Here is a 22157-nt window from a genome sequence, read left to right as displayed (position 1 = left end):
AATTCTGCTTTGTGTACATACTGTACAGCTGAGAGAGAACACATAACACAGTGTATGGTGTGCTGAATTATCACCTCGTTCAAATCTCTAGGCAGACGTTTAGCTACATGTACCCTGTCAACTCTGTACCAGGTCATGACCAGTAACAGGATGATACCTTGCTGGAGCCAATTGTGTTAAAAACAAAGTCAATCAATTTAATGTGAGTTGAAGCAAAGAGACAGGAGAAACAGTTTAGTCAATTATAAGTTTTAAGTGTAGTTACTCACTGAAGACTTGAAGCTTGACTTACATTCAGGGTTGCTGCAACTTATTTATGGCTACAGAGCTGGCAAAGAGTAGCATAACAAGGTCAGTTGAAGAACACGGCCACCTTCAAAATAAGTTGCTGCAGCCAACCTAACAGGGCAAACTGGTATTTTAGAAGAGGGTAAACAAAATACTTAGCATCCAGATCAGGATGAGTTTTTGTCTTGAGGTGGCTTGTGTTTCAGAAACCAGAGGCAAGATTTTGATGGTGACTTTGTCAGGCCTGTAGCTTAACTTGTTTTTCAACATACAGAGAAGTGCATCATGTGAACACTCTGCTGACAGCTACAAGAGCATGAGCCACATCCCTTTTCTCTGACAGGCAGAGGGGTCCTTTCTTTCCTCTGTAGCTCAAGACTTGCCAAGGAGCGATGTAAGTAGGAGGACTACAAAATAGGGTGTTTTGTTAGCATCCGACATGTGTTAAAGTTGCCAGTCTTACAGCTGTGAAAGGAAGGTTATTGCAAGCATTATGTACCAGCTTTGTCAGGAGAACACATTTCCAACAGTGTGTAACAACTTCATCTTTTAGCTGGGATGAGGAAAAAGTCTAATGGAGCCTCCAAAAGCTATAATTCAAGCAGAGAACTTAGTCTTTTGGGGAAATTATTTCTTAAACCCTCCAAGTGAAGCTTTCATAAAATTCTCAGGTTAAGCTTTCAAGAGCCACAATAGCTTCAGAATCAAAATATTAAGGTCATGTATCCATACAGTTAAAACCTTCTTTGCTGAGAACAAAGTTTAGATGACTAATATTTTTCCATGCTAAGTGTAGGAAGGTGGAAACCACTTACTTTGCCAGATTTTGTTAGTACAAAAGAGCTGATGAAGCATGATCAACCAAGGATCAGAGAAAAAGAATACATAATGTTTAGAGGAGCCCAAGAGAATATACTAGCAAAGAATATGAGCAACTTTTGTTTCTCAGTGGATCAGTGATAACATGGGATCACTGTACTGAGAGTCTGATTAATAGTTTACAGCTGTATTCTATATTTTGTAGAAAACCATTTTTTATAAACTTGGGTTTCATTAATGTAAATGAGGAAAAGAAAAACAACACTGTATAATCATCTTTATTTAAAGACTAGTTATTTGTTATTATTATAGAGGGTGCCTAAGCTTGTGTGGAGTGCTGGCTCCAATGCATATTTGCTGGTGCGGATAGCAGCAGTAAAATCTGTAGCAGAGAGGTGTGCGTGATCATGCATGGAATGCAAGGGAGATTTAAGAAAACAGTATTGTATAAAACACTAACTGTATGGTTGTTGAGCAAATGCAATGAATATGTTTAGTTACATGTCACAAAACAGAAAAAAAATGACTGTTACTTGATAAAATATCTTTTAATTTACTCTTACTTGCCCCTTCTTTTGGATAGTCAAAGTGACCACATGCCCGTCTTGGTGAGACTGGCAGTGAAATCCCTGGTTAGCTCTTCCACGAGTGCCAGGGACTTGGTTCTACTTGGTCCTTGCTCTTACAGTGTGTTTCAATAGCACGGGGCCAGGATGCTTGTGTGTGTTCAGTCCAGGCTTAGTTCAAGGAGGAGTGAGAAGGTTACACTACAGAATGCAAAGTGTTTGTGGGGAAGAGCCCCACTGACCCCAAGGCAGGACCCAACCCTGGTTATATGTAAAAACTGGGAGTGATGCAGAATTGCAGTTAGTTCTTTTGCTTTAAGGGATTGAAATCCTTATATGGAAAATGTCTTTCTTGCTCTGTAAGTAATTCTAAGATCAACAAAATAAAACTGATGTGAAAAATACTAAACAGTTAAAATAAGACAAATTTTATGTCTGATTTTAGAAGACTCTTCAGTGGGTGAGCTATTAAACATTCAGATGAATATTCGAGGCTTTAAAGGCTTATATGGTTTTCAGTTCAGATATTCAGAGCTGACACTTATTCTGAAATCTTAGGGTTTTAAGTTTTTTGCTTTTTTTTTTTTTTTTTAATCTTAAAATTTTAATGTTCATTTAGTATTTCTCAGTTTTCATACATATCCTGTAGTGCAAATTTATGGTTTTGACTGGTATGGATTAAGGCCGAATAATTTCAATTGAAACAGGATATATGGAGTCAAACCTGTACTATGAAAAGTCTTTCCTGGGAGAATGGAGTGAAACATTTTTAAAAGTGTGAGTGTTAATTAAATTACTTTTAAATTAAATAATGTTCTACACACCACACAGCACAAACGCAGGAAGGATTTTATTTCTATCATAAAGTATATTAGGCTTTTTTTTTTTTAATCATCGGTGAGAAAATATTTTAGTAAGAAAATTTTCTCCTTACCTGTGCTATTTGCCTCTTGAGACATCTAACAGTTCAGCAGGTATTCTGGAGAAACAAGGTAGCTCTCAGAAATACATGGCAGAATTCAACAAATGGTGGAAAAAATACCCAGCTTAACTGGAAGTTTATGTCTATCAAATAACTGCACTAACCTATTTTAAGAAGAGTAGAAAATCCAGCCGTGCTGTTTGTAGTAGCAGAGCAATTGATTTATAAAGCTGAAAACTTGCCATGGAGACAATGGAGAATTTGACTTTATGGGCTAATGTACAGCAACACTGAGAATGAGAAAATAAGATAAAATATAATGTTGGAAAAGGTATATTATCTAGAAAGTGACCTTAAATGAACTATATTTCTACAGTGAAAAGATAAAGCTTCTTTCTTCGAACAGAAAAGAGAAGAAACTGTGGTGACTTTTTTTTTTTCTTTTTCCCCTAATGTCACCATGTCTCCTCAGCGGCTCAAACCTATTGCTGTGTCAAATTCAGCTATTTTGCAGGCAGCTAATTTACAAGAACAGTCTTGTGTGTTCCTCCTGAGACTGAAAATTTCAGCTGAGTTTCTTTCACATTAACAGCTACAGAAAATATTAATGCAAGCAAAATTGAATGAAACCAGTATCAGATGATAAGTTCAGATATTTTGTAGCTTTAGGCAGACATCACTGTGATGGTTCCTTATGCCACACTTTTGCACAAATTTAGCTTGACATTCAAATTGTGTGTTGGAACTCACAGAACAGCTGATATTTTGAAAACATTTCAAGGATGGATGTACGAGCATTTTGTTTCAACTAGAGTTAATGCTTTTTTTGTTTTGTTTTGTTTTGTTTTGTTTTGTTTGTAGTTAATATGCTGCTTTTCTAAATTCCCTGGCTTCCACATTACTCTAGTACTTACAGAAGTAAGTTTATGATTGTGGTAAGTAGAGAGAAAATATCTCTCTTCTCATTGTATGTATTTTGTTTTAAGCCTGTTCTCATCTCCAAATAAGCAAATATCTGCAGAACCTTCCAAGCTGTAGTAGGAGATGTACTCCTTTCTCCTTTCTCAGGTAAATAAATTTGTCTCCTGAAAAATGATTTTTTCAGCCTTCAGCTCCTCAGGAAACTTAGGATGTTTTTCATGTGTAAAGCAGTGTCAACCCTTAAATTTCAAATCAGTCATCTAATTTTCTGTAACTCTTGCTTGCAAGGAATATGAGAAGCAGTACAACTTTGCATGGAAGTCTTGTTATTTTTTCTAATGTTTTTCAAAGTCCACTTCAACTGTGATAAGAATTAACTTTCTTATAAAATCTTTATTATGATTTAGCTCCAGTTTCAGTACTGTTCTTGGATTTGAAATGTACACAGACTCATCAGCCAGAATGCCTTTCTCTGGAACACATTTTTTTCAGTTTCAGACCAGAAACTGTAATAACCTCTGTTTCTCTGCAGGTCTGTCATCATCTTTATTTTATCTATTTATTTTTTAAATCAAATTTTGTCGCACAGCTACATTCTGGACTGCACATTCAGTAATGTTAGAAGATCATTGTAGGCTTAAGACATGTCATTACAAACATAAAACAATCAGATGTATTTGAGTCCAAATAGTTCTCAGTTCATGAATCAATATTCTGTGTTTTAAACAGCTCATTTGGAAGTGAGCCTAGTGTGCTGACTTTATCGAAAGTATTAAGTGCATATTTATTCTGAGGCACATACTGTCCTTATCCATAGCAAAAAATGATGCTGCACAGCCAAGACCATCTTATATGTTGCAGGTGCACTGTCTATAGCTGCTGAATTTCTGTGTTGGAGATCCAGATGAGTGTTGTTCATACACAGAGACTGATGCTTTAGGAAAATACCAGCTTTGCTGAATGTGCAGTAAAAGCTGTTGAAAGCTTCAGACTTATTTGCTGTACTTCAGCAGAGCCCAGAGAGCATGGGGTTTGTGTGAGTTCACCTGTGTATGTAAGGTGCATTTGCACCGCTGGTGTAGATTGAACCTCTGGTGTCCTGTGCACACTGGAGTCACTGTTCATGGGCATAATCAAAACTATTTATCTAGCATTGCTCTTTGTCCAGAAGCCTAGCTGGAGCTTCTGCTCTGCTCTCTTCTAAGACTTGTGGATATTCAGGGCAAATATACTGCATCAGGTGTTGCTAACCCTGGGCTGATGCTCATTATTAAATCTGCAGCTTTAACCAAGATGGGTCAATTATATACTATATTACCATCTTTAAAGTGCCCCGTATTTGATTATGTGTTCTTATATACATAAGAATACATGGATTCATTTGTTCAAGAGTCACATTAAAGCATAAAGTATACTACCCACTGAGGATGTGGACTTTTGACCAATGTCAGCTCAAGCTGGCTCCTGACAAATGTCCAAGTATGATATTACATGCTATCAGGAATCATCTTTACACTTATGAAAGTTTGCTGTTTGACATCATGGTGCCACATAGCTTCAACACTCTTTGCAAATTTTGTTTGCACAAAACTAAGTTATCTTTGAGTTCCTTACTTGAGGGTAGGTTCTGGCAACTTTCTGGCAATCTAGCTGTCTCTTTATACAAATGTTCAAACTTGAAAAAACCTTATACAAGGACCATGTGACACCTGAACTGATCTCTATAGTGAAACCTTGGCTGAAAATGTTATTATAGGGTGCAGCTGAGGGAAACACTTGTTAGTGTTTGCCACAAGAAGCTATAGATAACTGTTATGACCTTGAACATACCTTTCAAATGAGCACAGAGTCATGTAGAAATAAAGACATCTCCATGTGAAAACAGAATGTATGTGAGCGTATCTATCAGAGCCTCTGTCTATATTTATCCCCAGATGCATCTTCCCCCCTCCCTGTTTCTGATGGTTAAAGTGGTGAGTTTTTTTATCTCCAAATGTAATGCTATAGTTATATGATTTTGTTTAGCTGTGCATACATTTACCTAGTCTTTTTGTTCTTCCTATACCTCTCTGAATTTCTGTAAAACTGCTGGTCAGAAGCAACTGCAAACTCAAGTGGTTATCTAGTTATGTCAAGACTTTGCATCAGACAACTGTGTTTTGAAAAACTAAATTTTGATCTAAAAGAGGGAATATAGTTCTTACCCACACTGTTGCACTCATGTAAGGCACTTTGCACAGTAAATATGGTTTAGATTAAATTGTTATTAGGCTTTGTACACCTGAAGAAACTAATAATAAGTATTTGTGTTACAACGCTTCCGTCTTCTGAGACTGAGAAAAAACAAGGCAAGAAACAAGTTTATTGCCAGTTGGATGTTTGTTTGTTTTTTCTTTATTTCCTCTGAATTATGATTCATTTCTAGGATATTCATACTGTTTTCAACTAACTTGACTGCAGTTGATCATGAGGAAGTAATCAGGTAAAAATGTACACTCTGAAAAGGAAGACAAAGGTTCCTCACAAGAAAATACTGGTGTTTTGGTGACACTGACCCTACTGATGGTCAAGTAATGTTTGCTTGGCTGATGGTAAGTGGAAGTTGCTCACTTTTGAAATCCTGGAACAAAAGCAGAGGGGAAAAAAACCCTCACCTTTCTATCAGTATTCTTAGTTTAAAGAGTCAATGTTCAAAAGAGATAGTACAACATGTAGTTTATATTTTTCATTCACTTTAGACAAATTTAGGATATATGCCAAAAGAACTCTCTACCAAAATTTGTCTTGATTGGAGTGAAAAACTTTGTCTTGCTGGAGCCTGTGGACAGCGGTGTTAGAGCAATGCTGAATACTGGGTGGATTTGTATTAAAGATTAGGTAAGGCTTTGAACTTCCAAGATTATACTTTGAGGTGGTCCCAATACAAGGCATTTTCTCATTATAGGTGGTTTACTGGGTTTTATGTGGCAAACACTTGACATTTCCTGTCATTGCAGATTAACATGCAGTTGTCTACCACAATTGTGGCTGTGTAGTGACTTCAGCCAGGTAGTGGAGCTAATTCCTTTACAAGAATGAGTTTGCAAGCTGCACGAGGCATTCTTCTGACCTGATATTATAGTGAAAGGTGGGTTGGTTCAGAATGAAACTCTCAGATATCTGTCTTTATTGAGTTTGACAAAAGGTAAGAAAATTAATTTTAAGCCCAGGAAGGAAATAAGGATTCTGTTTTATGAAAAACAGAGACTTTGAGATGTTTATTTTTAGTTCTACACCAATGCAAAACACCCAACAATACTTAATGAACACACTGGAGAGAGAATTTGGCAGAACTGAAACTTGAATCTGAGTCTTTACACTTTGTGCTTTAACCACCAAGTTACTGTATACTGAATTTCTCAGCAGAAAACAGAAAAAAAGGACCTTTCAGGATTTGAAGAGTCTTTCCATAAAATAACATTGAACTAGCTAAAAAAATAATAATAATAAAAAATCAATTTAAAATATTTTATTTTATTTTTTGCTGGTTACCGTTATGCCATTTTTCCATTCAGGATTTTCACAAATATATTCACAAACATTTTCACTAATCAAATCTAGTCTCCAGTGCTATGGAGAATGTTGCACACAGAATCAGGGAAGTTGCAGACTATCAGTAAAGCTATTTGTTTAGTAATATTCCAGTGTAATTTCCAGCATGATATTTTGAAATAATACAGATTATGATCCAGACCTGGCCAAGAATCAAGACAAGAGTCTTGCATAACCAAGAGAATCTTTTTATTTTTCCATATTTTTTTGTTATGTACAAAATAACCTGGAATGATCCCCTCTCTGTTCTGAAGCATGCTTCAACAAAAATGTCAGCAATGGTGTTCACTCTTTTATGATCTTGCTTGTTCCTGTAAAACAACTGTAAAATAAATTTTTAAGACAACAGTAAACTCTGATAAAGGAGAATAGGGTGAGTTTTTCTCTACAGAAAACTTCATGAAGGAAAGGGTATCTCTCAGGTACTACCTGTGTAGAAGCTTATCTCAATTGTTCTAGAAGGGATGAATTAGTTAAGTTCTCTTATATGAAAAATCGTCTTATCTAAGGCAGAGTTTATATATCCTTGGTATTTCCCAGCTGGGGACGATAAGATTTGTCTTTATACCAGAGCAGAATGACCTGCAGTGTTCCTTGTCTGGGATTCATTTTCTCTGCAGTACCCCATTAGTTTCATAGCCCCAACTAACTGTGACTGTACTAACTTGCTCACAGGTTTACCATGAAACTTTTGAAGGTGATATCTAGCTGTGCTCCATTGAGGTAGCTTCTATTTGAAACTTTTTATTCAGAAAAGACAGTGATGTGAAAACCTGTGTATCCGAGCTGAGACCTGAGTCCCAACATGTGCATTACAGCATTTTGGAGTATTTATTGAAGAAACATCATATTGAGGTCCTCATCATGTAGACTGAAGACCTGAAGGAAATTTTAGGAATTTGAACTTACAAGGAGTGATACTGAATCCAGACTTACTAAGTCACCTGAAGTGCTTATGTATTTATGCCAAAAAAAGTTCCCAGATCAACTGATCTATATAATTTCCTAAGTCTGACCTAATCAACTAGTTTTTGTATGAAGTACTTTGTTTCAAGCAAGGAACACAATTTCCTTCTCTCTCTCTCTCTCAAACATGCATGCACCTCTCTCTTTCTCTCTCTTTTTTTTTTTTTTTTGGTCCTTTTTCGTTAGGGTTTGTTCTCAAACTCAGTTCTTGAGACACTAAAGGTGTGCTATTGAAATCAGAATTTCAGATTCTGAAATCAGAGTAAACATACCATTTAATTTCAATTTAAGCTGTGCTGAAACTGAACTTTTCAGATTCATTATTACATTTTATTCCTTCCTGCGGCTTTACCTTTTTAATCTTGGGAAATATGAATTAATTATGCATTCTGGAAGTACTGAATGGTCAACAATGTTGGTTTTCACTTAAAGAACATCATTGGAACCAAAAGGAAATTGTTGCAAAACAAAGATGCTGCCAAGTATTACAGTACAGCAGATTTATTTTGATTCAGCTGAATAGAGGATGTAGGCAGGAGACTGGTAATTAGAACTGTGTTAAATGTTTCCATTAAATCTTAGGTCCATCTGAATTGAATAAGATACTGCTTTGAACGTGCTTTATGCAACCTTGAGTCAGTGTTGGTTTGAACAACAGTGAAGTGGGCAGATCCTTGACAGTTGTCTTTGTCATTATTGCTCTTACTTATTCTATGAGCCCTGAGGAAAGGAGGATGAAACAGAAACCCTCTGGGCTTCCCGACATCTCCCAGACTGAGGAGAAAGCATAAAGAAGTCTACTTGGCGGTCCTCTGAAAGATGGGAAAAACAGCTAGCTGATGTTCCTGCAAGGCAAGGCACAGCACATCACATCACAGAAGAAACTGAAACAGAAAGGATTTGAATAATCCACTCACCTTGTGGAAAGACCGAAGAAGAGTCATTATGCATGCATGGTAGGCACTCAAATAGTGAACTGAGTTTCTAAGTGTGAATTCTTGATCAAGAAAAAATAGTGTCAGAAAGATGAAGAGTGGGACTTCCTACTAACATGCCAGTTGCATTTTTTATGCAATCGATTGTCAGTAATCCTTCCTGTGTTGCCCTGATGGGTTGGTTACTTACAGAGGTTTACCATTTGGGCTGCTGTCTTTGAGACAGATGAACCAGCAACCACTGAAAGGAAAAAAAAAAAAAAAAGAAAAACGGAAAAAAAAAAAGATAGTTTTAAAGGTATTCTTTAATGTGTACTAGGTATGGGGTTGGGGGGGTGGGGTGCTGTGGACGAATTCCCTAATGTCGTAATGAAAATGCTCAAGTGCTGGAATGGATTGCCCTGAGAAGCTGTGGAATTACCATTGCTGAAGAATTTACAAAACTTGACAAGGTTCTGAGCTGCCTGATGTAACTTTGAGTTTAGCCTTCCTTGGAGAAGGAGGCTGGACGAGAAAGCCTCCTGAGGTCCTTCTCAGCCTCAATTATTTTATGACTTTAAATTATGATAGATTAAGTTAATGATGTCATCATATGGGTAATATCAAAACTGAATTAAAATATCCCCTGCCTGTGTATTTTTTTTTCTCTAATTATTTGGATGCTTAGAGACAGACCTATATATCAGTATTTCAGTGAGTCTAACCCTTTTATTCAGCATGGTACTTAGGTGGAGTTAGTCCATTAGTTATATCCAGAAATATCAAGCTTAGTTATTTTGGATCAGTATTACTGCTTTGAAAGATTGTTGATTGTTATTGGCTTTTTCAGTTAGCTTCAACCATAAGATATGTTTTCATGATCAAAACCTAACTTCTTATGAAGTATAATACACCTAATAAAATTTTCTCCATTGTTCATGTCCCAAAATGAACCATTAACATCAGTGAGATCACATTAAGCCATTGAGATCTGTGACCTTCCACCTGCTACCACCTGAATGTGGGATGCTGTGGCACTATCTGACTGACCCCTGACAAAAGCCCAGACATTTGTGCAATGGCAGTATTGACACTGGAAAAAGGAGTTCATTGTCCAGGATGGCCATCTTTTATGAGTTCAAGGTGAAGGGCCTGTGTGAACTTTAACTCCAGACTAATTGTCAACAGAACAAACCTGTGTCCATGTGCCTGTGAGATACTCCAGCTGATCACACCCAGCTCAGTTCTGCCTTCTGCATAGTACTATACATGTGGCCTTATTCCCAATTTGGCTGTATCCACAAGTAGGTACTGGTTACTAGGTAGGCAACTGATATGTTCCATTGAGCACAGTTCCTAGGATATCCCTCGATTAAAACTGCAGTGACTGCTGAGAAAAAGGGCTTTTTAGTTCATAACAACCTAAAACATCATATAAATATTTCTAATGTGCCAGACTACTTGTTTATTTCTTGAAATCTTGAAGGCAATAATAAGTAGCTGGGGAAATAGTATATAGAAACTTAAATTCCACTTACTGGACTAACCTAAAATCTGTTAAAAATATACAGTAGGACATTCGACAACACTGCATTACTTCAGTATGAAGTGCCTGTACAAGGCTGTATATCCTTGTAACATCATACCAACTCAAATAAGTTTTCTTCCCACATTTTTATTTTTATTTTTAATGCCCTTTATCATGTACATTCAGTGGCAGTTTTCTTGAAATAGAAGTTGTACTGCAGACTTAAGCCTGGCACCATATGCCAGGAATATGCGATTTGATCAAAGAATTCCCACAACTCTGAAAAGAGTTTTTGGGTATTCAATATATTGGTAAGTTTTTGGCTGGTTTTAACTGCTTGATAGTTACAGGCTGTTTTTGTGGCCAAGAAATGGTTGTACTTTGAAACTATTTTTTTTTTCTATAGTCAATCTGGACAGTTGATGGATAATAAAGAATCCTGAAAATAGTTGAGCAGTCACGAAACAGAGCAGTACTATCTGACTGTCCTTTGGGTAAAAGTGACTTACTGATTATTAAGTACCCATTTAAAACTCTTGAAGACTCTTCCTTGAAGACCAATAAGTCCTTACAAAGCTTTCTGGTGAGGATGAGGAGGAGAGGAAGAAAGGAACTGAAAATGCATTTGACAATAACGTTTGAGAATGATCATAGATAACTACAGAATGGTCACATAACCCTTGATTTCCTTGCTTTCCCTTTTGTTTCCCAAGCAAACAGCTTTATTGTGATACCTAACTCCAAACTTCCTTTTACCCTTCATATTTTAATAATCTTTGCAGTAGATACCTTCACAGTCTTAACTATCTCCAAAGCTATGTATATAATACTTATTTTTAATATTTCAACACAGACCAGGAACAAGATAGCCAATTAAAATGAACATGCTGCTGCACCATCTCCTTTGTGTTTTCTTTCCTTTGCTCTTGTACTATACACATAGGATGTCTTGTCTGTGAACCTGACTACAAGCACCCTCAGCAAGCTTGCAGATGACACCAAGCTGAGTGGTGTTGTTGATACCAAAGAAGGAAGAGATGCCATCCAAAGGGACCTGGACAGGCTGGAGAAGTGGGCCCATGTGAACTTCATGAGGTTCAACAAGTACAAGTGCAAGGTGCTGCGCGTGGGTTGGAGCAACCCCAGACAGGAGTACAGACTGGGAGATGAACTCATTGGATCCATTAGAAACTTCTACATTTAAAAGCTTTTTTATATCCTCTGTTCTCTTATGTGAATTTTAACCCACTCCATAAATGTTACACATTGCCTGTGTGAAATGGTATACCATTTCAAAATGAAAAATTTAGAGATGCAGTGAAAAATGAGACATTTCTTAATAGGCTGCAACTATTGGTAGAATGTTGACATTCCACTAAAAATGGTTTAGTTAGAAATATTTTAAGTGTATCATAATTTAAGTTATTTATTGTTGTGTAGTTATGATGCATGCCATAATGTTGTGTATACTTACGTATTCTGAAGACATCAGAATGTTCTGAATCAGAATGTAATGTTCTCAGGAGTCCACTGTGGCTGAATGCAGCAGCAACTTTAATGTATTGAAGTGTATTTAATGTATTTAATGTATCGAAGCCCAAAATTAGGCTTTGCAATTTTATTGTAGATTATGACACTAAATTTCAGAATCTCTAGAACAATTAAAGAAAAAAAAACTTTATTTTATTCAGGGTAAAGAAATTATTACTTTCATGATGTGTGGAACATCATGACTAACCTATTTATATGTTAACAGTGGAAAAAATGCCAACCATTCCGTTGTCAGAAAGCAAAGGAAATTGCCACGTAAATATAAAGGTTTCAAAATGATTATTTTTCTAAATGTTCTTGTAATAGTACTCAACTTTAACAATGGTCATAATTGCACATTTTATTTATGTGCATATATGCATGTACATGCAAAGTAATTAGTAAGCAATATGATACTTACTAAAGCATCATCTCCTTATGTAGCAGTCTTTATGAATAGATCTTAAAACATCTAAAAAGGAGTCCATTTTACAGACCAGAAAAATTAGTTTCAGAGTTGACATATGCCTTGTCAAAGTTTTCCATAGTAATGGTCCATGTTAATGAAACCAATAATATTGCTGGTTGTGAGCTTCTATCCTGTGTCAGTGAGTAGCTGACATTGTCTGCTATATAAGGTCCCTTTCCATTGCTTTTGTGTTCAGTGTCTAGATAAGCCCTTCTTCCACCCCACAGTTACAGTGGGTGAAACCTGAATTCTACCAAAGACAATGGAAAAATCTCATTAATTTTGAGGTTTTGATTTTACAAAATCTGCATTTTTGTCAAATTTGCAATGTTTGCCCAAAGCCATGCTGTTGCACCAAGTAGCACTGAGAAAGAGGCAAGCTTAGTCCTGCACAATGCTGAGGAAAATAAAATCTATAACCTTGCTAGAGTGGCACTGATCATGAGTTAATGTACTATCTATCACAGTGATTTTATAAACTTAGGGCTGACATTGGGCTAAAATGACCACATCTGCTTGGGAGTTGGATTATGGGCCAAGTGAGCTCTTCTGTGTGGTATACACGGTGTAAATATATTCTCCCGTTAACAGAATCCACTCAGTGGGAGGAATGTTGGGTCACAGATGAAGACAGGTACAGCGACTGTGTGTTTCTAACTTGTTAATCAAACTCGCTTGTGGAGAGCTTGATCAAAATGGTGAGATTAGAAAGAGAAACATCTGACCTAAATTTTGCCATCATGAAATCACAGTATCAGTAGCTATTGTACTTGTGTACTTTTGTGGTGTTATTTTTAGAACCTTAAAAATAGTAACAAGTTTCCATTGCAGTTTTGAAGGTTGGTTGCTATAAATAAAGGTAACTTATTTCAACACTTTGCAAATACACAATACATGAATACAAAATAATGGATGAAAGAATTTGCAGAGCTGTGAGTAGAAAGGCCCTGAGAGTGAATTCAATTAAATTCTGTGCTTAGGCCAATAAAACTGATTGACACATGGATTAAAGCCCAAACCAAGTCCTTATTTACGAACCACCATGAACTTTGACGGTTTCAGGCAATACATTTTCCAAGTTGTGTTGAAGGACTTTCTATAAGTTATGACATGTAACAAAGGGAAAAAGTCATAGCAGATGAAGAAGGAGAAATTCATGGACCCATGTGGAGTCTCTTACCTGACACTGTAATTTCCAAAGTAAAAAAAATAATAAAATAAAATATAAAAATAAAAAATCCTCATCACAGATCAATAAAGGACATGTTTCCATGACATTTTTATTATTCTGATAACAACAACTTGATATTTTTGCATTGGCTTAGTTAAGTTTTTTCCTATCTGTTGCCTGCCAGAAGTAAGAAAAAAATCCTTAATTTTCAGTCTTCTAGTGGAAAGCATTTCTTTCTGATTATTAATGAATATGTACCCAGTACCATTTCATGTTATTAAGTCTGATAATTTCCAGAGAAAACAGGATAATGGCACATATCGTGTACAGAAATGTTAGGTTATGAGAATAAAGATATTAAAAATATTATTCTCCCTCTCTGTAAAGTGAAAGGTACCAGAGTGACAACCATGTTGCATGGGATTTTTTTAAGTGTATCTACTAGATTCAGTACAGATGACAATCCACACAAATTCTCACAAACAAGCCTATTACTGATCTGCTGGAGGGGGCAAGTCTCTTCATTGGGTCTCTGTGACAGTATGTCTTCCCACTAATTCTCTGTCCTTTACATCTTGGACAGATCCAATCATGGCACTTTAGATCATATGCTACTTGTGATTATTTACATGTAATGCCCTGGTAAGTATATTTTAACCACTTACATATATTTTTCTTAGAATTGGAAAATAGCCTTCAGCCTAATGTGTCTGACTATGCAGGTTTATCTTTAATCTCACATGCCTGCTATTTTCACATACTCCAAATACTTTTTTTAAGGAAACAAAAAATTGGCTGTATTTCATGTTGATTGTCATCTGTTTAAATCAGGTTTAGTTTAAATCTATTTATCTTTGGTTCTTTTTCTTTTATATATTTAATCTAGAGGTGGGGCGACTCTTTCTTGTTTTCAAAAGCCCTCCAGAATGATAAACAAACAAACAAATAAATAAATAAAATCCAAACGATTTTCATTGTGTGATGGCATGTTTATAGTACAAGAGAAAGATGGAACCACTTTTTCCACTCCTGATGTTGGCTTAAATTGATCAAATAATTGCCCTAGGCACTGGTGAATCCATACAAAAGAAAAAAAAACAAAGTTTAGTTGTGGGGGAATTAGCTCAGGGAAAGTAGGGGTGTCTCAAAACTTTCCACATGTTGAAGCCAATCCATCATTGAACACAAATCAGAAATAAAGTAAGCTTCTTTATGCCTGGTGCTTCAGAACAACTTGTAAGAGATAAAGGATATTTTTTGTCAGATCAAAGAGTCTGTGGCAGTTCTTGTTTTATCTAACTGGTTTATTTACTGCAAGTAACTGTAAAGACTCTTTTAAAAATATAACTTATAGCTTGAATATGTTGTGTTGATGCTGTTTTATACCAACAGCAACTTCAGTATCTTTTTCCAAAATAAACCAGGGAAACCATGTTGTTGTGTTTCTTCTTTGTTGTTGTTGTTCTATATTTTTTGTTTGTATGATTGGTTGATTGATTGATTTTTAACATTGCAAGATTTAATCAACTGAAAAGTCAGTTTGGACTTGGATTTGAAAATTAGTTAATTCAAAACACCAAAGCAAAACCTGGGAGTTTGCATAGCAGTCTGGGATTATCCTGTCCCTAAGGGACAAATGAAGGTGGTCATAGTTTTGCAGATTGTTTTCAGGGGAGTGGTAGTTCTGTAAGGCTCAGAATTGAGCCAGAGGTGTTTGGGTCAAAGTTCTTTCTTGCAAACCATGAGAGTTTTGGGAAGGGAGCCTGGAAAATTAATAACCAGAACATGGCTCTTATCTCAAATCTGTGAGACTTGCAGTATCTCCTTCAGTAAAAGGGAAACAACAATATTATGCTAAGCTTTAGAGGCCAGACAAAAGCCATAAACCATATGTAACACATTAGTTGTGCATGCCTATATAGTCACACTCAAATTATTCTGTGCACCAGCTGTGCAAGGTACAGTACATTTATCTTTATGCCACTTCAGCCTGCTCAGCCACCAGTTCTGTGACTTTTGTGTGAATTCAGAACAATCTTTCTACTTCCCAATATTCACTGTCACAACAGGGAGAGGAGAAAAATGAGGTCTTTTCCACATCTTGTAAAAATTGGGCATTTTGTGTAAACTGGCAGAGTGGCAATGGCTGCAATACTGTAGACAAGTTCTTCTGCTAGCTCTTCTACAGGAACAAGACACTTTGGTAGATGGTATAGATATTATTAACTAACATACTTGTTTCCTAAGTTGTGCAAGTTGCAACCTCAGTACAATACACCTGTGAGGTACTTCAGAGTGCTGTTTCTTTTTACTGTTTGTTCTGTCTGGTTTACAGATGGCTATTAAGAAAGTGTCTCTTTTGGCAATACTGCAAGGTGAGAGAAGTCCAAACTGCCTGGATTTTCTTGCCCCAGGTGTTAATTTAATGACTTATTGTGAAGTTATTCAAGTCCCCTCAGGTTGCATAGGAAATACAAAGATACACTCGTAATTGCAGCTTGAGCAGTTTAGGAGGTTGGTCCCTGCCAATCCAATTGATTTTGCACTGAGAGAGATTAAGTAGCATTTCAATCAGATGGGACTGTCTGAAAAGATATGTCTGCCTCTCATCCCCTGTTTCCAACTGTGCAGTTCAGCTTCTTCCTAACTTATGTCAGCCAATTCAATTCACTGACCAGCAGTGCTGAAAAATTTGCTGAAAAGCAATTAGTCCACCATACAAGGATAAGGAATGTAGAAAGGCATATGAATTTAGTATTTGGTCTCTAATATGAAACACAAAACTGTGATTTAATGTAAGCACTTCTGTCTCTTTCTCTCCATTTCCCCCAGACATTATTATAGAAACCTGCCATATACATGTGATGCAGCAAACAAGGGTCTTTTTTTGACTTTCATTTCTTCTGTGCCTTGCTGTTATAGCTGCCCTGCACCATTTTACTTTCCTCCACGGAAAGTACATGGTTCCAAGTATTTCCCTTGGGTATTTAGAAATGATTCAAAACAAAACAAAACAAAACAGAAAATAAAAGAAAAAATACAGTAATCTTTCTGGTGCTGACATACCCTTTTCAAGAAGGTAAGTATGCTAAGAGAGCTAGGGCCTTTTGTATTTTAGTTACTTTTGCTCAAGTAAGAGTCTTTATGCAGCAGGAAGTTGCTTCTCTTGGCTGTTTTATACCTTTACATCTATTTTTAATGCACTGCTGGGTATTTTGAATCTGGAAAGGAATTATTATTTTATAACCAATCCGTTTGCATCAGCTACACTGCTTGTCTCATCTTGGTTTGCCTAATGATTTGGTGCCAACTTCAGGGCAGCATGTCTTGTCAGAGGATGTGCTTTTCCTTCTACCAATGATGTGTTCTTCCCCCACAGTATAACAACTACCTGTGCTAGCATACCATGTTCTACAAGAAAGCAAGGAAAAGCAGAACAGAGGAAACCACTGTTTCTCCTCAGTAAAGGAGTAAGATTTCCTTCAATTACCACCTTTTCTCTTTTTCTTGTATCTTCTTCTGTATCCTTTTTGTATCCTGCTTTCATAAGGATTATTTTGCACTTGGAGAGACCTGAATATATATTCTGCACTGTTAACTTCAGCCCTTCAAACATCTGTCAACTATTTCCTCCTCTACTTTCCCCTAGGAAAAAAAAAAAAGACAAAGCAAAACAAAACAAACAAAAAAAACCACACATGGATGCCTTTAATTTTCCTTTTCTGTACTGAAGACATAATTTCAAGAGTTTACTGCAATTCTGAGGTTTAGAACTATTTAAAAATTAAAGATGATATTTTCAATTAAGCATACACTTTCAGAAAGGAAGCAGGAGAATTTTTCTCCATGCCTCTAGCTCCGTACAAGCCTATAACACTGTTAAGATCGTTATAAGCAGTGAGATTAAGTATACTCCATAATTTAAATCATACCCTAATTTGGTGCTGTAGACTTGGAATTAGAATTTGGGAGATCTTGCCTTTTGCTGCTCTTTTACTCTTACTACCTGTAAGTGGTATTTGAATGTTTCTGAAAAATGAACATCACATGCTTTAATTAGATGTTGAACTCTTCACTTTAGGCCTCTTCAAGTGCTTTCGTAAACTGATTTCATACAAACCAATAAACAGTTGGCATGGATAACGTAAGAGTGCCTTTATAATATAACCACGTAAAAGCCTTGCTAACCTTATATGTTTTCCTGTCAGTACTTCTATCACTGTTCATTTGTTACAAGAGGCTCAGGCCTAAGGAGACAATACTATAGTCTTTCCTGTTGTAATTATAATTCATAAATGAATACAGAATTTTGATACGGCAACATTTTATACAGCAGAAGGTATCAGAAATATTAACTTGTTTTATTTCGTATTATTTTTTTTGTTTGTGTATTTAATTATTTATTTATATAGTGAATCCTGGATTTGGCGAGGAGAGTTTTTCTACATCTTAGCATTGAAGAAAGGGACTTTTTTTTAATAGTTCTACTGTAGAAATATATAATTATGTGTGGGTAGATTTGGCATGAATCTCTTCCCCTTCAGGGATTGGAAGAAAACAAGCCTTTTCAAATACCCGTAATAACATACAGGTAAATAATGAATTCAGACCAAATAACTGCTAAATATGAGAAAAACAGCAATATTTCTACTCCTACTGCTAGCCAGAAAAAGATCAGTGATTACTCGTATCCTGCCAGTGATATTTTATACAGACCTCTCTACTGTTTTCAAGTGGGAGATCAGTGCCTGGGTTGATGGCAGGATGTGGACCTTGTAAAGTATTTCCTACTGAAAAGAACACTTTGGATTTTTGGATAGGTTAAAATGTCATTTAATGAGTTGGATTATGGAAGATGGACTCCCACACTCAGGAGTAAGTGTAAACTGACATAAGAGATCTGGATTTTGCAAAAGACCTTATGAGGCATATCCTCAGGTCAGTAAGAAATCTCACTAACTTCCCGTGTGGTCTTTGTACAGCCAGAGTTTGTGGCAAAAAAGACTTGGCTGAAAGGGGCAGTACCTCAATACCCAAGCCTATGAATGTGGTTTAACTGTTTACATATGGTGACTCTTAACACAGGACAGTGTGGTTCATATCAGAGCAGCTAGCATTTCTCCACAGAACAGAACGGGCTTCTGTGGAGCTTGTGCCTCTTTTGAAATTAGTACTCTGAAGGTAATGGCAACCACTGGCAACATTTTATATTTTTACTTCTCTGTGGGTATCCAAACTCGGTTTTGAAGTGTTTCTATGTATGTGGTGCAGAAGGATGCTAATAGCTGTGAGTGGGAAGGAGGGACTGGTGTGAAGTGTAGAAGCTAAGGCTGACCTGCAGTCTGCTCTAAGTGAAAGGAAGACAGTAGAAAACATGAGTATCTACCATCTAGAGAAAACAAAGAGGAGAGATTTGGATACAGATGGTTTTTCTGGAGATCCTTTTTTTTTTTTTTTTCAGGAAAAGAGGAATCTGAGCAAATAAACAAGGTTATGCAAAAGCCTGCAACCTAAAATCAGTTTCTTAAGCTAATGTTAACAATCCTATACAGTAATGAGTAATTGCTCGGGTAAAAATGCCAGAATTATGAATGGGGTGCACTGTTAGCCCAGTTGTCCTGCAGGAAAGGATGAAGGGGTCTAGGGTTCTGAGCTACTTCCAAATCTGCATCAGGGTTAGAAACTAAAAAAGAGTTTTCTGTGAGTGCTGGTCTGGTTCTGAGTTCTCACTGCAAAGGCTGTGTCTGTCTGACCAAGCAAGGTAGTTTTTTTTTTTTTTTTTTCAACTTAAAACTTCAGCTAACAGCTGGTAGATTCATATCTTCAGCCAACAGGCCTTATAGCCTTTGGAATATATTTTAGCTCTAACCTGTAAATGTCTCTCTAATGTTTTTTAAATTGAGTCATGGCCAATTTAACTTACTACTTTTCTCAGTCTGTCAGGTACTTGGCCCTGTGTTGTCTCCTTGACTATATGGAGAGATGTAGTGCAGCAGTCATCTGAGACATGAGAGCAGATCTTCCTGATGTTTCTGGTAGTCAAATACATACGCTGCATGTGGGGTAGTGTGTAATGGTAATAGTAATGTTAGTAAAATGGATTTAGAGGCATTATGTATTGGATCATGTACGGTAAGAAAAGTTATGGAAGACTGGGACTGCCTTTAAGGAAATCTAGTGCAACCCACATTTGTCCTGGGACTTCCTAAATGGAAACTGTGCATGTGTATGTAGTGTCTGTGTAGCTCCTGTCATACTGTACAGGTCTTACCGTAACACTGGATATGTACAGAAGACTGGGCAATGGGCATTCAGGTTATGTCTCATTTACTTTGTGTCTGTGGACTCACAGGCTGTGCTTGTGTGCTAGAGTTGCTCTGTGTGTACTGCTTTATGGATACTTTTCTGGACAGTGTAGACCAAAGTGCTTAATTTCTGCTTAAGTGAAATTCCTGGGTAGAAGTAAAGGCTTTATCTAGGAAAGTCTAGACTCACGAGGAAAACCTGCCTCTGAGATCACGTGGAGAGACAAGAGCACAGACACTGCAAATGTTGTTCCTGGGGAGCTGGAAGTAACTTCCTAGCATTTTCTGATATTCATTGTAGGCAGAAGATAACTTACAGCCAGGTGGGTCTTTTTGTTTGCCATTGTGCCTGTGTTGTAAACAAACTGATTGGACTGGAGGAATATTGAAGTATCTGCCCGCTCTGTCAAATTGTCTTATCATCTCTGCCTCAAAGAGGAGCAATTATTAAGACAGGCCTCCTTGTGCTTTAGTGTATCTTTCTAATTAAAAAAAAATATAGTGAATGGTCCTGTAGTTCAGGAGGGTCTTGGAAAATAGGTAGCAGTTTCTGTCTTCTCTTGGCTATATTGTAGCTTTCTCTTGGTGGAGGAAAAAAAACTTTAATATTTATTTTAAATCAGAAAATGTGTGAGTTAGTATGGTTTGCTTGCTATATCTTAATTTAATCTTTATAGCTTCACATATGGAACCGTGTGGATATTTTAAGAAGCAATCTCTTTGCCCTACAAATTCCTAGTAATGATGCTTCAGTTCAGAAGATGACATAAACTGTTTTAAAACCTGTCTGCGTATCAGGTTATAAGTCTTTTCTAATTTCATTTTTCTGTTTTAGCAGTAATGTTTGCAAAACCTAGGTCTGGGGTTTCTCTATCTGTCTATCTATCTATCTATCTATCTATCTATCTGATCTATCTATCTATATCTATTTATTTATTTATTTTTCAGATATGTCTTGAGACACATTACAAGCTCTCTCAGTCAAACTCCTAGGAGCACGATGAACACTACTGACAGATCTTCCAACACTACTACCTAATAATATTCCTGGGAATGATGGAGGGGGAAAATGGGAGGTGAATGAATTTACTGCTGTGCCTGTATGAGCACCAATCTCAGGCAATCTGTAACAAACCTTCCTTTCCTAGAATTGATGTTTTGAGGTTAAAGGTTGAAAAACATTCCAGAAACAGAGTCTGAAATGAAAGTTGTTCCTTTGTGTTTTCCTAGCTGGAATCAAGGAGAGTCTATTGTCCATCATGTTTTATTTATTTATTTGCATACATTATCTATATCGCAAAACTGTTCTTCTTTCATCCCTGTAATAGCAGGCCTAAGTAGTTTGCTTGACCTTTAATGAAGGTTTGTGGGAGGGAAAAATGCCAGAGCTTCTGCCCTGCTGTTCATAGCTGCAACTTTATCTCATCTTGTGGCTCAGAAGGCTGCTCAGCTTTCGTCAGAGAGTCTGAAGTGAGGCCCCTCAGGGGCATGCTATCTCTTGGCTAGAGAAGGCATGAAAAAGGAAAAAAAAATATCTTAATGATGGGCTATTCTTCAGCTTTTCAGCTACCAGCATAATCTGCTTGGATTGGGAAAACATTTCCTGAACTTTTAACTAAAAAGAAACCTTTCCTCCATCTCTCTCTGTTTTGTCTCCCCCTCAGTCAGGAAAAAATAGAAGTTAGAACAGCCTGGCATAGGTTGTGCTACACTAAGAAACCTGTTTTTCAGTCATAGCTGGTATTCAGCAATGAAAAATAATAATAATAATAAAAAAGTGCAATGTCATCTATCAGCAAGTTGTGGACAGCTTTGTCTGAAGGATAAATCTAAGATACTGTTTAGATGTGACAGGGTATGCTTATTTATTCATTTTGCTGTGGGTAAAACACAGACAGGACAGTAGCAATAATGTCCCTTTTCTGTTAAACCAGAAAGCACCTATATGCACAACACATCACAGATCTAATGTAGAGTTAGCATGTTCAGCTCTCTGTGATCTCAACAGAAAGTCCAGAATGTGCATCTTGCTTTGAAGAGTCAGTGACCATTATAGTTATCCCTGTGTCATGATCATAGTAATTACCCCCAAGTATTTTAGAGCATCAGAAAAAAAAGGTTTTAATGCTGTGCAAACAAAGCTATTGCACAGTGGCAATGCCTACCA

General features: G+C 36.7%; 2 long non-coding RNA genes across 3 annotated transcripts in view; both read left to right on the top strand.

Moving 5' to 3' along the window:
* Positions 1 to 5053: 5053 nt before the first annotated feature.
* On the top strand, positions 5054 to 15107 carry LOC310893173. Of its 2 annotated transcripts, none has more exons than XR_014578777.1 (3): positions 5054 to 6107; positions 6255 to 9029; positions 11459 to 15107. It is a non-coding gene; the product is annotated as an uncharacterized lncRNA (long non-coding RNA). The 2 variants fall into 2 exon arrangements; XR_014578778.1 differs by having other exon boundaries at positions 5054 to 6393; positions 6513 to 9029.
* A 3681-nt stretch (positions 15108 to 18788) lies between these two features.
* LOC310898408 overlaps positions 18789 to 22157 on the top strand; it is a 54382-nt gene continuing 51013 nt past the window's right edge. Inside the window, exon 1 of the long non-coding RNA XR_014583278.1 lies at positions 18789 to 18866. This is a non-coding gene — a long non-coding RNA (uncharacterized lncRNA). The remainder of the gene's footprint in view (positions 18867 to 22157) is intronic.

The sequence above is a fragment of the Anser anser genome (assembly GCF_964211835.1).
Source record: "Anser anser genome assembly, chromosome: 1".
Taxonomy (NCBI): domain Eukaryota; kingdom Metazoa; phylum Chordata; class Aves; order Anseriformes; family Anatidae; genus Anser; species Anser anser.
Note: the sequence above shows the minus strand (reverse complement) of the source record. Positions and strands in the feature narration are given on the sequence as shown.